The sequence below is a fragment of the Mustela putorius genome, unplaced genomic scaffold, assembly GCF_011764305.1.
Source record: "Mustela putorius furo isolate JIRA1106 unplaced genomic scaffold, ASM1176430v1.1 tig00000743_pilon_pilon_pilon, whole genome shotgun sequence".
Lineage (NCBI taxonomy): Eukaryota > Metazoa > Chordata > Mammalia > Carnivora > Mustelidae > Mustela > Mustela putorius.
The window spans coordinates 181,997-195,571 of record NW_025421464.1 but is presented as its reverse complement, the minus strand read 5'-3'; the positions used below and the strand labels follow the sequence as shown (position 1 = coordinate 195,571).

The 13,575-nt window shown below is 41.6% G+C and overlaps 1 pseudogene; it reads right to left on the bottom strand.

Annotated features, from left to right (window-relative positions):
• Positions 1-1,750: 1,750 nt before the first annotated feature.
• Positions 1,751-4,224, bottom strand: LOC101690332 (annotated as a pseudogene).
• Positions 4,225-13,575: the final 9,351 nt, after the last annotated feature.

The following is a 13,575-nucleotide window of genomic DNA, read 5'->3' as shown; positions in this document are numbered from 1 at the left end:
TTCTAGTTTATGTGTTGGAAGCTTATTGATTTTAGATGTTCTTTTCTGATATTATATATTTAATGCAATAAATTTCCCTCTAGGCATGGCTTTTCATACATTTTGATAAGTTCTGCTTTCATTTTAACTCAAAATATTTGTAAATTTCTTGAGACTTCTTCTTTGATCCATGAATTATTATCCAAATACGTTGAGATTTTCCAGCTATCTTTCTGTTACTGATTTCCATTGTAGTCTAAGAGCAAACCTTATTTGATTTCTATTCCTTAAAATTTGGTCAGGTGTGTTTTATGGCCCAAAATGTGGTCTATTTTGATGAATGCTCCACATGAGCTTTCTAAGAATGTCTATTCTGCTGCTGCCCAGTATTCCATACATGTCCATTAGATCTAATTGGTTTTTGGCGCTATTCAGTTCAACTATATCCTTACTGACCTTCTTCTGCTGGACCTGTGAATCACTGATTGAGAGGTGTTGATATCTTTAACTGTAATAGTGAATTCATCTATTTCTCCTTGCAGTTCTAGCAGTCTTTGCCTTGCATAGTTTGTCGCTCTGCTGTTGAGTGCATGCAAACTAAGGATTTTCATTTCCATCTTTTATTATTATATAATGCCCTCTTTATCCCTGATAATTTTCCTCGCTCTTAAGTCCTCTTTGTCTGAAATCGGTACAGCTATTCCAGCTTTACTTTCATTAACATTAGCAATGGTATATCCTTCTCTGGCCCTTTACTTTGTATCTACCTGTGTCTTTGTAGTTAAAGTGGGCTTCTTGTAGACAACATGTCATTGGATCTTGTTTTTATTCACTGTGACAAGGGATTTCAATTGATCTTTTCATTTAGACCATTCACATTTAAAGTAATTATTGACATAGTTGGATTAATTTCTATGTCTGTAACTCTTTTGTATTCATTCCATTTTTTTCTTTGTTCTTTGAATTCTTAAAACTCCCCTCTGGCAGGTTTTCACTTTATATGTTTCTATTTTCACTCCTTTTGGCCTATCAATCACTTCTTTAAAAAAAAGTTAGTAGTTTCCCTAAAGTGTGCAATGTATGTTTACAATGAATCCAAGTCCACTTTTTAAAAACTGACATATAATTGACATGCTAGTTTCAGATATGTAACATAATGATTTGATTATGTGCATGTAAGTACACTTCAAATAACACTATACCACTTCCTGGGGAGTGTGGGTGTCTTGTAACAGAGTAGCCCCAAATTCCTCCCTTGGCTGCCACTGCCTTCACTTACCCATATGTTATAATCACCCAGTTTGTTGTTGCTCTCATTACTTTGAACAAAGAGTTATCTATATGATTAGGTAGGTATACAAATAGCAAAGATTTTTTTTTTTTTAAGTTAAGCTCCATGCCCAATGTGGGCCTTAAACTCAGGACCCTGAGCCAGCCAGGTGCCCCTATTTTCCTGTAATTTGAATATGATACACGTATGTGTGGATTTTTGGTATTTGCTCTGCTTGGTATTTTCTGAGCTACCGGAGTTTGTGGTCTGGTGTCTATCATTAATTTTGGAAAATGGCCATTACCACTACTTCTGCTTTCTCCTTCTTCTCCTTCTAGTGTTTCCTGTTTTGTGTACATGACAACTTTTCTTCTTTACTATATAATTATTATTTTTAAAGATGTTATTTATTTGAGAGAAAGAGAGCACAAGCAGGGAGAGCAGCAGAGGGAGAAGAAGTGAGCTCCCTACTGAGCAGGAAGCCTGACTCGGGGCTTGATCTCAAGACCCAAACAGTCACTTAACTGACTTGAGCCATCCAGGCACCTCTATATAATTATTTTTAATGTCCAGCGTTGAGGGCCAGAACTTTCTCCCCAACTCAAGTTTATAAATACTCAATTGGCTTGTGAAGCCGATAGGGATACTTTTTGTCTAATTTGATTTCCGGGAAGACTTCATTCAGGTCCTCAATCGTCATTGGATCACATGGAATTATGATCATCTTCTCTGGCTCTTTTTCATATTCCTCAATCCTGGCCTTTGAGAGAGACAAAAATTCAGCACAACTTTTCACATCTTTTTTTTCTTTAGCATCCACCTGAACAGTGTATTTCTCCTCCGGCAGAGGAAACTTCAGGGCATTAAACTTCTCAAAGTAATCTCCCAAGATAGCCTTTGCCACACTGGCCTTGTAGTAAGCCCAGTCAACAGCAGGTAGTTTCTCAGGGAGAGTAGCCCACCTGGGGAGGTAAAGGTCTCATTCCAGAATTTCAGAAGTTAGCAATGGTCTTCTGGTTTTGGGGTATGATTTTCCCAAAAGCTACTCAGTCAATGGCGTTTAGAGCAAGTTTTTCCTGGCCATCTTGAGATCCTTCACCAAACCCAGCAGCCCACAGTCCACCTATGTTACACTTTTTGGAAATGTCCCACAGTTCCTAGGTATTGTTCTAGGTTTCTTCATCATTTTTTCACTTTTTATTTTTTTTGCAGCTTTATTGACATATAACATATAACACTGTGTAAACTTAGAGTATACAATATGATAATTTGGCATACTTATATATTGCAAAATGATGCCCATGGTTGGGTTAGTTAACACCTCCATCATGATTACTATTTCTTTCTTCTTCTTCTTCTTCTTCTTCTTTTCTTCTTCTTCTTCTTCTTCTTCTTCTTCTTCTTCTTCTTCTTCTTCTTCTTTCTTCTTTCTTCTTTCTTCTTTCTTCTTCTTCTTCTTCTTTTTCTGGTGAGAACATATACGATCTACTCTCTTAGCAACTTCCAGGTACGTAATACAGTATTGTTAACTATAGTCCCCTTGCTGTATGTTAGATCCCCAAAACTTGTTCCTCTTCTAACTGAAAGTTTGTAACATTTGACCAAATATCTTCCAGTTTTCTTCATCCCTCACCCTTGGAAACCACTCTTCTACTGTCTCTATGAATTTGGCTGTTAGTGCATACTATTTTAGGATTTTTAGGATTTCTTGGTTTGGGGTTCTTCCAGCTTCTTTAATCTGTAGGTTTATGTCTTTTGCCAAATTTGGGGAGCTTTTAGCCATTGTCTCAGTATATTTTCTGAACTGCACTTCTTCTCTTCTTCCTGTAGGATTCCCGTGACACACATGTATTTTGGTATTTTCCCACAGACCCCTGAAGTTGTTCATTTTGTTTATTTGTTGTTTCTTTGTTGAAGTTGTAGAATTTTTAGTGGTCTATCTGCAAGGTCACTGCTTTCCTCTGTCATCTCCAGTGGGCCATGGTGCCCACCCAGTAAGTTTATTGTTACTGCATTTTGGGGGTTTAGAATTTCCATCTGGTTTTTCTTTATATCTTCTTTTTCTCTGTTGAAGTTTTCTTTTTCTGTTTCAGGTCTATTCATGGTTGCTCACAGAAGTTTTTCTTTTTCTTCCGTTCTTTCTTCTTTTTTAGGGATAGCTACTTTAAAATCCTTGTCAGATAATCCCAACATCTGTGCCATCTTGATGTTAGCATCAGTTGTTTTTGTTTGGTTGTTTTTTTGTTTTGTTTTGTTTTTTAATTAAGGGAAGCGCTGTGCCCAATGTGGGGCTCGAATTCATGGCCCTGAGATCAAGAATCACTCACTGGGCTGACTGAGCCAGCCAGGCACCAGATGCTAGCCATCCCTTCATTGCCCTTTTTCATTCCAGTTCAGGCTTCTTCTGGCTTTTGGTATGATACAAACTATTTGATTTTATCCTGGGCCTTTGGGTATTATATTAGGAGTCACTGGTTCCTTTTTAAAACTATGTTGGTATGTATTCAACTTGTTCAAGTTCAGAATGAGCACCGTGGCTCACTTTTGTGGTCTGTGAACTGGAATGTCAGTTTAGTTTAAAATCAGTACAATTTTGGTCTGCCGTGCTGTGTGCTACCCAGAGGCCATCCTGAAACAGTATGGTATTCCACATCGTAGTTGAGTTCTCAAGCTTTCACTATGTTAGTTCTGGTGGGTTGCACACATAGGTCACTTGTGGGTGGGTGTACCCTGCACTCCATATACAAACTGAAGCAATCTCTTTTTGTAGCTCCCTCGTCTGTAATCCTCCCCACATGCTCCAGCTGTGAGAGGCTGGGTGCTGCCTCTTTGTCATCTTTGCTTAGTGCAGTGCAAGGATGCCAACAAGGCCCTACCTTCCTGTCACAGCACTCCATGAGGATGGGAGAGGAAGGGGATTCTTGCTGATCACACTTGTGCAGAGTGGGGCTGGCAGAGCTCCATATCACAGCCATCACTAGAAAGGAGAGCGAGGACTATCCTGACGGTAGTGCACAGCTGGGATGGTGGGCAAGCTCCACACCAGTCTCCCCAAAGCCTGCTAGAGAGGACGGGTTGTGGCTTATTTCATGGTGTTTGTCCAGAACAAAGCAAGCATTGTCAAAAAGTCTATCTTTCATTGCTGTCCCTCCCAGCCCTTTGACCCCCTAGAAAGTGGGCTTTCATTGGGACTTTGTGCTTTGGGGATGGTTTTGGGTTTGGCTTTCTCTGGTGCCCAGGCTGGGATCTAGTTAAGTAATAAAGCCTGTGAGGACTCCCAGCTGTGTCATCGCTTGAGACCCAAGTTGTCTACACAGTTCACCTTTTCCCCACCATCATGGAAGTCCGAGAGTTGCTTTATGTATTTTGTCAAGCTTTTGGTTGTAGTAAGTGGAAGGAATAGGGTAGAATCTACTGACTCATCTTGTCTGAAAATGGAAGCCCCATGTACTTTTTTAAAGTCAACTTTTTTTTTTTTAAAGATTTTATTTATTTATTTGACAGACAGAGATCACAAGTAGGCAGAAAGGCAGGCAGAAAGAGAGAGAGGAGAAAGCAGGCTCCCTGCTGAGTAGAGAGCCCGATGTGGGGCTCAATCCCAGGACCCTGGGATCATGACCTGAGCAGAAGGCAGAGGCTTTAACCCACTGAGCCACCCAGGCGCCCCCTAAAGTCAACTTTTTGAGGTATAATGTACATGCAATAAAACATACCCATTTCAAGTGTACATTTCCTTGAGTTTCAACAAAGGTACATACCCATGTAACCACAGTCAAAATATAGAACATCCCCATCTCCCCAAAAGTTTCCCTTGTGCCCCTTCCCAAGCAATCCCCCCCATCCCAGGCCTCAGACAAACACTGATCGATGTCACTATGGATTAGACATGTCTTTTTCAGAGTTTCAGATAAAATCACACAGAATGTATTTTTTTAAAGATTTTATTTATTTATTTGAGAGACAGTAACTGAGATACCAAGAGAGAGCACAAGCAGGGAGGAGAGGAAGACAACCAGGCTCTATCCCAGGACCCTGGGATCATGACCTGAGCTGAAGGCAGACGCTTAACTGACCGAGCCACCCAAGTGCCCCCAGAATGTATTTTTTTGATAAAAGTCTGCTGCCTTTTGTTCAGTTATGTTTGAGATTCATGTGTATCACCCAGTGTATCAGCAGTTCATTCCTTCTCATTGCTAAGTAGGGTTCCATGATATTTTTGTGTATGCTTTTCTTTGGATTGTCGCCCTCCTCTGCTCTAGAGACAATGGACCACAGCACCTCTCTGCCACAACCACTGCTGTGTTTCTGCTCTCAGAGCTCTTTCTCTTTGATCCAGGAGAGGAAAAGCTTGATGCATCACTTAGTACTTACTTTAAGGGATGGGTAGGATATTATTTCAGGATAAAAAGATGGTTTCTTCTGGATTTAGCTCCATTGATCTGCTCTGTCATACACTTGCTAATCACATGCTCAGACCAAAGTATATGAAAACAGTCATTGTCTTGGCAGGGTGTTTTAGGGGTTTGTAACTTTGGTCTTATATTGCTGTGCCCTCTGAATTAGTAATAGGAATATGGACATGCTTTTCATTTTATGTAAGGATAATTATCCAATCACAGGGATGCATAACTAATGCCATCCCTCCATGTTGAACTCCTGGTGGCTTGTGATGAATTGGGTACCTCAGCAAACAGTCTTATCCACATCCTCAGGTTCTCGGTTTTTCTGTCCAACCCATGCACTCATACAAATTCCATAAAAGAAATTTGGTACTAGGCAATCAGCTGATTCACTTTGTGATGGCAAGGGACACAGTAGCGAAGGGATGACTTGTAACCTGACCTTGTAGATTCTCTCCTGGCTAGTTACATTTACCAAGTGGATACATGCTTTCTCTGATGGCTGTCTTCTCAAAATTCTGCATTCAGACTCACAAATGAAGTGCAAAGTGGTTTTTATTATATAAGAAAACAAGGCCAATTTTCTTTCCTACCAGTGCAAGTTTGGAAATATTCTTTTAAAAAAGATGACTGAATATTCCCATTTAGCAAAGTCTTAAGGTAAATAGATGGTTGCCAGGTTTCTAGTTACACTGGTTTCTGCACTATCTATCTGTTCAGACACAAGCTCCTTTTAAAATGTGCCTAGTCAGAATTTCTTCATATACTGCAACCAAAACAACATATTGCAACAGATGGAATGCAGAAGTAGATGTGAGAACTCAGCTGTCTTCTATTAAGCCAGGCATTAAAGGGATTTGCAAAAAAATGTAAAACAATGACACTCTTTTCTTTTTTACTTTTTTAGAGAGTGGAGAGAGAAAGACCATGGGTGGGGGGCGCAGAGGGAGAGAGAGAATCTCAAGCAGGCTCCAGGCTCAGCACTGAGCCCGACACAGGGCTCAGTCTCCCAATCCTGAGATCATGACCCGAGCTGAAATCAAGAGTTGGACACTTTAAGTGACTGAGCCACCCAGGCACCCTAATGCTACTCTTTACTAGGTTTTGTGAGAAAATATATTTGTTGAAAATTGAGCTGTCAGAAAAATAATTCAGGAAAAACTTTCAAACTACATTTCCAGATTAAAGTGACTTTCTTTTTTAAAAAGATTTTATTTGTTTATTTGAGAGAGAATGAGTGAGAGAGAGCGTGAGAGAGGAGCCCGATGCGGGACTCGATCCTGAAGTCCGGTATCATGACCTGAGCCAAAGGCAGTCACTCAACCAACTGAGCCACCCAGATGCCCAAAGTGACATTCTAAATGCCCAGTATAGTAAGTGCAAAAGAGGGGGAGATAAAGAAAAAAAAGAAGACCAACACATGGCCATATTATGAAATTTCATTATACTATAGATTAGCAGAAGATCCTGAAAGATTTCAGAGGAATAAAAGCAATCACATATAAGGAAACAAACAAACAAAAAAAAATGGCATCACCCTTCCCAACACCACCAGAAAGCAGAAGACAATGCAGAAATGCCTTCATTCTTAGGGAAAATAATAAGCAACCTACAATAATATTCTCAACTAAACTATCACTCAAGCATGAGAGTAGAAGAGAGACATTTTTGGATATCACGTGGTACAGTATGATAGTAATGGTCCCCAGTGAGTCACAACTCCCTTTTACCATATCCCTTTGTGATGTGACTTTGCTGTTCCTCCCAGTGACAGGAGTCTGTTTCTTCACCTCTTGAGTCTGGTCTGGTGGAGTGACTTGGTTTAACCAACAGAACATGGCAGAAGTGATACTGTGTGAGTTCCACAGCCAAGGCTTTAAAGAAGACTTCACATGTCCCCTCCCATCTTCTGGGTCAGAGATCACTGTGGAACTGACACCATGTTGGGAAGGTGGGGTACATCTACTGAGGATGAGGCCACATGAGAAGATATCTAAAAGTGAGGCATCAATACAAAGCAGAAATGTGAAATTCTTAGAACACCTTAATGGTGTCTCCTATTAGATTGTCATTTTCTTCAGAATTGTTTATATATTATGTATTTGTTTTTTATTTTAATTTGTTTTTTATTATAATTGTTTATATGTTATTATATATTTAATGTATGAGATTTTAATATTTTGCAAATATTTTCTCTTCATTATTTGGGTTATGGTGTCTTTCAGGACAGATTTTTTTTAATGGTCATATCAACCATATTCTTTGTCTTTATGTCCTTGCAATTTTTTTTTTTTTTTGACCTTATTTATTTGACAGAGAGCACAAGTAGGGGGAGCAGCAGGCAGAGGGAGAGGGAGAAGCAGGCTCCTTGATGAGTGGGGAGCCCAATGCTGGGCTCAACCCCAGGACTCTGGGATCATGACCTGAGCCAAAGGCGGATAGACGCTTAACTGACTGAACCACCCAGGCATCCTGTCTTTGAGCTTTAAAAAAATTTTTATTTATTTATTTGATGGGGGTAGGGTGAGGACAGGCTGAGGGAGAGGGACAGAATTCTCAAGCAGACTCCCAGCCAAGTGTGGAGCCTGAAACAGGACAGGATTTGGGGTCCCAGGACCCCAAAATTGTACCTAAACTGAAACCAAGAGTCTGCTGCTTAACCGACTGAGCCACTTAGGTGCCCCCTTATTTTTCTTTTAAAGATTTATTTATTTTAGAGAGACAGAGATTAAGAGAGAGTGGGGGGAGGGGCAGAGGGAGAATCTTTGAGCAGACTCCCCACTGAGCACAGAGACCAATGAAGGGTTTGATCCCACAACTCACGAGACTATGACCTGAGCCGAAACTGAGACTCAGATGGTTAATCAGCTGAGGCACCCAGGCATCCCTTTGTTTTTTGATCCTCACCACCACCACCAAACCAGTATAAGCAACTGGTGCAAAATGGTGGTCACTGTCAAAGAGAGAACTGAGAATTTTAAATAGTTGTTTCTAAGGCGTGGTCTGGAGTTAGGAGAGCCAGGCAAGAAGCTGCTGCTTTTCTACTGACTTTTCCCTCAGTCCAGGCTAAAAGTCACACTGACAAAGTGCACCCTGAGCTGGACTACTGACTATCCTCACTTCTTCCAGTCTGGTCAAGTTTTCTTTCCTACCTATTATCTCTGGCCTAAATGATCCCAACAACTGGCTCACTGGTGTCCTGCTTCCACCCCTGCCCCCATTTGTTATCCATTGCTAGGAAATGAACTACTTCAAGACCAGTTTATTAAATCTCCTAATACGTTGGTTTTCCTGAGCTGACAGAGGTGGTCCTCTATTCATGTCATGTTGCTGGGACTGTGGGCACTTGTGGGCAGAATATCCAAGTGGCTCACTCATCTTATCTGGCAGTTGGTTCTGACAGATGGCTGGGTCCTCAGCTGGGACTTTGGGCTGTGGGTCTCAATTCTCTTCCATGTGGCCTCTCTGTACAGCTTGGACCCAAGAGCTAGCATTCCAAGAGGAAGGGAATTTTCTTAAGGCCTGAGCTTGGAAGTCCCAGAATATTCCTTCCACTGTCTTCTACATGTCAAAGCAGCCACAAGTAAGCCCAGAATCAAGGGGAATGGAGGAATCACTGGGGGCCATCTTTGGAGACAAGCTTTCATGATCCCCCCTTTAGTCTATTTTCCACTTTCCAGAGACATCTTTTTTTTTTCTTTTTTTAAAGATTTATTTATTTGAAAGAGGGAGAATGAGAGTGTGTGCATGTGCATGTGCATGTGGTAGGGGCAGCGGGGAAGGGCAGAGAGAGACAGAATCTCAAGCAGCCTCCCCTCAGAGCGTGGAGCCCAACACAGGCCTTGATCCCATGACCCGTGAGATCAAGACCTGAGTCAAAACCAAGAGTCAGAAACCCAACCGACTGAGCCACCCAGGAGCCCTTCCAGAGACATTGTTTAAAAACAAATAGACATCACTCCTCTGCTGAAACACACCTAATGACATCATCATGCTCAGGATACCTGTCACGTTTCATGCCCTGTCTTACCTGGGTCCTGCCCAATCCTATCCATACTTCTGTTCTCCCCATATTTGGTCCTTACCATCTTCCCAGCACCCCTAACTCACCACCCTGAATTTTGTACTTGCTGTTCCATCAGCCTGGAACAGTTGTCCTCCAAGCCTCACTTGGCTACTTCACTTCATAGTTGGGATACCTGACATTATTAACTTATTCATGCGTTGGGTCTCGGCTAGAATTTAAAGTCCCTGCTGGCCGTGCCTTTCTTGGCCCTATCCTGTATTTATTTCTCACACCTAAAAAAGCATTAATCACGGGGCTGCCATACCATAAACATACCCTGTAGTTAACAGAATTGATTTCCCTAAATCCTGAGGATGTACTGCCTTCAGAAATGTATGAATTAATTTTAAAATAGGCAAACTACAGTGGCAATTAGCACACGGATCTGATAGTGTACCCACTCTATATACCCACTGGCAAATATTTCTACCTTCCTAATGAAGCTGACAGCTGCCTTCTGTGTGCCTTTGTGGGTCAGCTGCTACAGCAAGCCCAGCCTCTGAGAGGTCCGTCATCAATCTGCCCTGTGTGTGCACGGAACTCAGAGAACTCAAAGGGACTCATTGGACATACTGGGCAGAAGCCAGGCGGCTACCCTCAGCATTTTTATTTTGATCCATTTTTGTTTCAGCTGTCCCACATTAATTCACTGAATTTAATTAGAGGGTCGAATGAGAACCCTTCAACTATGTCATCTAAGTGACCACTGCAGTCCAACACTGTCAATCAAAGTGAACCCACATATATCCAGGAAGCAGGCACGCATTACCAGGGGTATGCTTACAGACACACATCCCACATGTCAGAGATAAATCTAGGCCCAAAATAATACTAACAAAGCTTCTTTTTTCATAAACGGGCAGCAAGAGAACCCTTCTGCCATCACCCTTGTTTCAGCAGGCGTGCAAAGGTGTCAGGGAGTAAATTTCACGGAGTAAAAAGGAAATGCTATCCCATTGAAAAGCATTCTGCAAAGGTAGGATTAGTGAAGTGAGGAAGACTCACTGGTCTTCCAGTACATTTGGCCGTCCTTGGTTGGCTGCAAGGGGGCAAGTGAGCAGTTTGGGGACATTTCAAAAGAGGAAAGGGCGGAGGGTTTTCTGTGGCCAGCCATTTCCTGGAACAAGTGGGGGTCGACGAGATGCTTGCCTGTAGTCCAACTGTCATCATGGTTATTGGGGGGGGGGGGGCTGCTTTCCTGCAGAAAGTTTCTCATGTGATCATTCCATTTAAAATAATTATAATTTTAGAGTTGAACTTTGACCCACTACCCATGGTTCCCAACCCCCAAGTCTATTCAATGATTGGAAAACCTCAGATACAGGGTAATTTGCAGTTTAAGCCTTAGCTAGCAATGGTCAGAAACAGAATCAGAAGTTTTCCTGAATCCTAGGGCTATGGATACAACCACCATGCTTCTCAAAAATAAAACAAGGAAAACAATGAAAATAAAGTCAGCAGCAACAAAAACCAGTTTCTAGCCAGGCCCAAGGATACCCTTGCTTCTGTAACAGAGCCCTGACCCTGTCTGTTACGGAGTTCGGAGGCTCTGGTTTTCAGGGGAGCCTAAGCCTCTCCCCAGTACTGGAAAGAGTCCTCAATCCGTCCAAGTCAGTCAGTTCTCCACGGATCTTTTTCACCAGTGAACAGAAGGCAAAAGTAGGTGGGCGGGGACTGGGGGGCAGGGGAGCATCTGGAAAAGAAAGTTTGAGGGTTCTTAAGGGCCCATAGAAGTGGTATTTTCTGTGGTGGGACACGGGTGGGGTTTGTTTTCTGTGTGTGGGAGAAAGGTTCATACAACTTGGCAATGTTAATTGAAAGTTAGAATCCTTTGACCCGACAATCCCCCTTCTAGTATGTTATCCTACACAATCAAGGTTTTTAGGAAAGAAAAAAATTAACACAAAGACATATTGGATTTTTGTTCTAATAAAACCAAAGAAATGGAACTACCCCAAGCATCCAACAACAGTGCATCAGGAAACAGCGTGGAAGACTTTGAAACAAGTCCCCCCAACCTGCTGGCACTTAAAGAGTGCTTTTAAGCTACTTGATCATGATGCAAATCAAGGGAAACAGATCACGCAGGTGATTCCTGTCCATACATATGCAAGTTGCACCATGTAAAGTCCTAAATGTAACTGATTATTATTGAGTAGATACTGGCTAATTCTGCCAGCTATGTATCTACTAAAGCAAATTTTTCAGCATTCCTACTGGGCTAATTATATTTTTATTTGTTCTCTGGATTCTCCTTTGAACCAGTTAAAACATCTTAACTTGTTCTCTCCTTGATGAACAAATAATATCTTTAACATACTTGTTTTGTATTTGAGTCATGATTTTACTTTCTAAAAACAAAATTTATCCTTCAGTAAGGTGGTTAAGTAAATTTAGTATATTCATTTGATCTTACCTACAGCCCTCTTCAAACCAGTTATAAAGACAATATAGCTGGGTGCCTGACTGCCACAGGTGGTTAAGTGTTGGGCTCTTCATTTGGCTCAGGTTGTGATCCTAGGGTTGTGGGATTGAGCCCCGTGTTGGACTCTGCGTCAGTATGGAGTCTGCTAGAGATTCTCTCTCCCTCTGCCCTTCCTGGCTTGCGTTCCCTAAAATAAATAAATAAACCTTAAAAAAACAAACAAAAAACTTATACATTAAAACTAAGAGAGGGGCACCTGGTGGCTGGATAGGTAGAGCTTACAACTCTTGATCTCATGGTTTTGAGTTCGAGCCCCATGATGTATACAAAGATTAACTAAAAATCTTTTTTTTTTAAAAGATTTTATTTATTTGAGTGACAGAGAGAGAGAGAGCATGAGCGAGAGGGAGAGGGACAGTCTTAAGCAGGCTCCACACTAAGCGTGGAGCCCGATGTGGGACTCAATCCCAGGACCCTGAGATTATGACCTGCGCTGAAATCAAGCGTCAGATGCTTGACCAACTGGGCCACCCAGGTGCCCCTTAAAAATCTTAAAAAAATAAAATAAAAATTTTAAAATTTAAATTAAAGAGAAACAAAGTCTCCACATTAGTTTCCTCTTGTTGCTGTAACAAACTACTACAAAGTTCGTGGCTTAAAAACGACACACATTTATCATCTTTGTTCTAGAGGCTAGAAGTCCAAAATGGGTCTCACTGGGCTAAAACCAAAGTGTTAGCCAGGCTGGTTTCTTCCAGAGGCCCGGTGGGAGAAGTGTTTCCTTGTGTTTTCCAGCTTTTAGTGGCCACCACAGTTCTTGGCTTCTAGTCCCTTCTTCCATCCTCAAGGCCAGCAAGCAAGGCATCTTCAGATGTTTTTAAGGAGTCTTGTGATTATGCTGGACCCACCCACACAATCCATGAAATCCAATCCTGAAATCATCTCCCCATTTCAGGGTCCACCACATAATCCTATCTGCAAAGTCCCTTTCTCCTTGTAACCTAGTCACAGTCCTGCCTAACTTTAGTAAGTTTAGTGAGAACTAACAGCACCCCTGTGTTTCTGAGTGAAGGTATCACACTGGGTGCTGAATGCAAGAGCTCCTAGTACAGATCTCCTTTAAATCTAATTCAGAAGTAACAGGCAATACCAGAGTAGGAAAACAGAACGGCTGCGGACTCTGGGGAGCCAGTGGGGACTGAGAAAGGGCATAAAGGAATTCTCTGAGCTAGTGGTCATGGTCTCTATTCTGATAGTGTTGTAGGGTGCAAGAATATAAACAAATACTAAATTCTAACAGATATTTAGAGGGAACTGTGATGTCTGCCATCCTGAAATGTGTTATAGAAGGATTAGGGTTAAGGTTAGGGGGTAAATAGGTGATAAGCAGGTACAGTAACGTATTTATGGTAGAAGCTAGGTGGGGAGTACACAA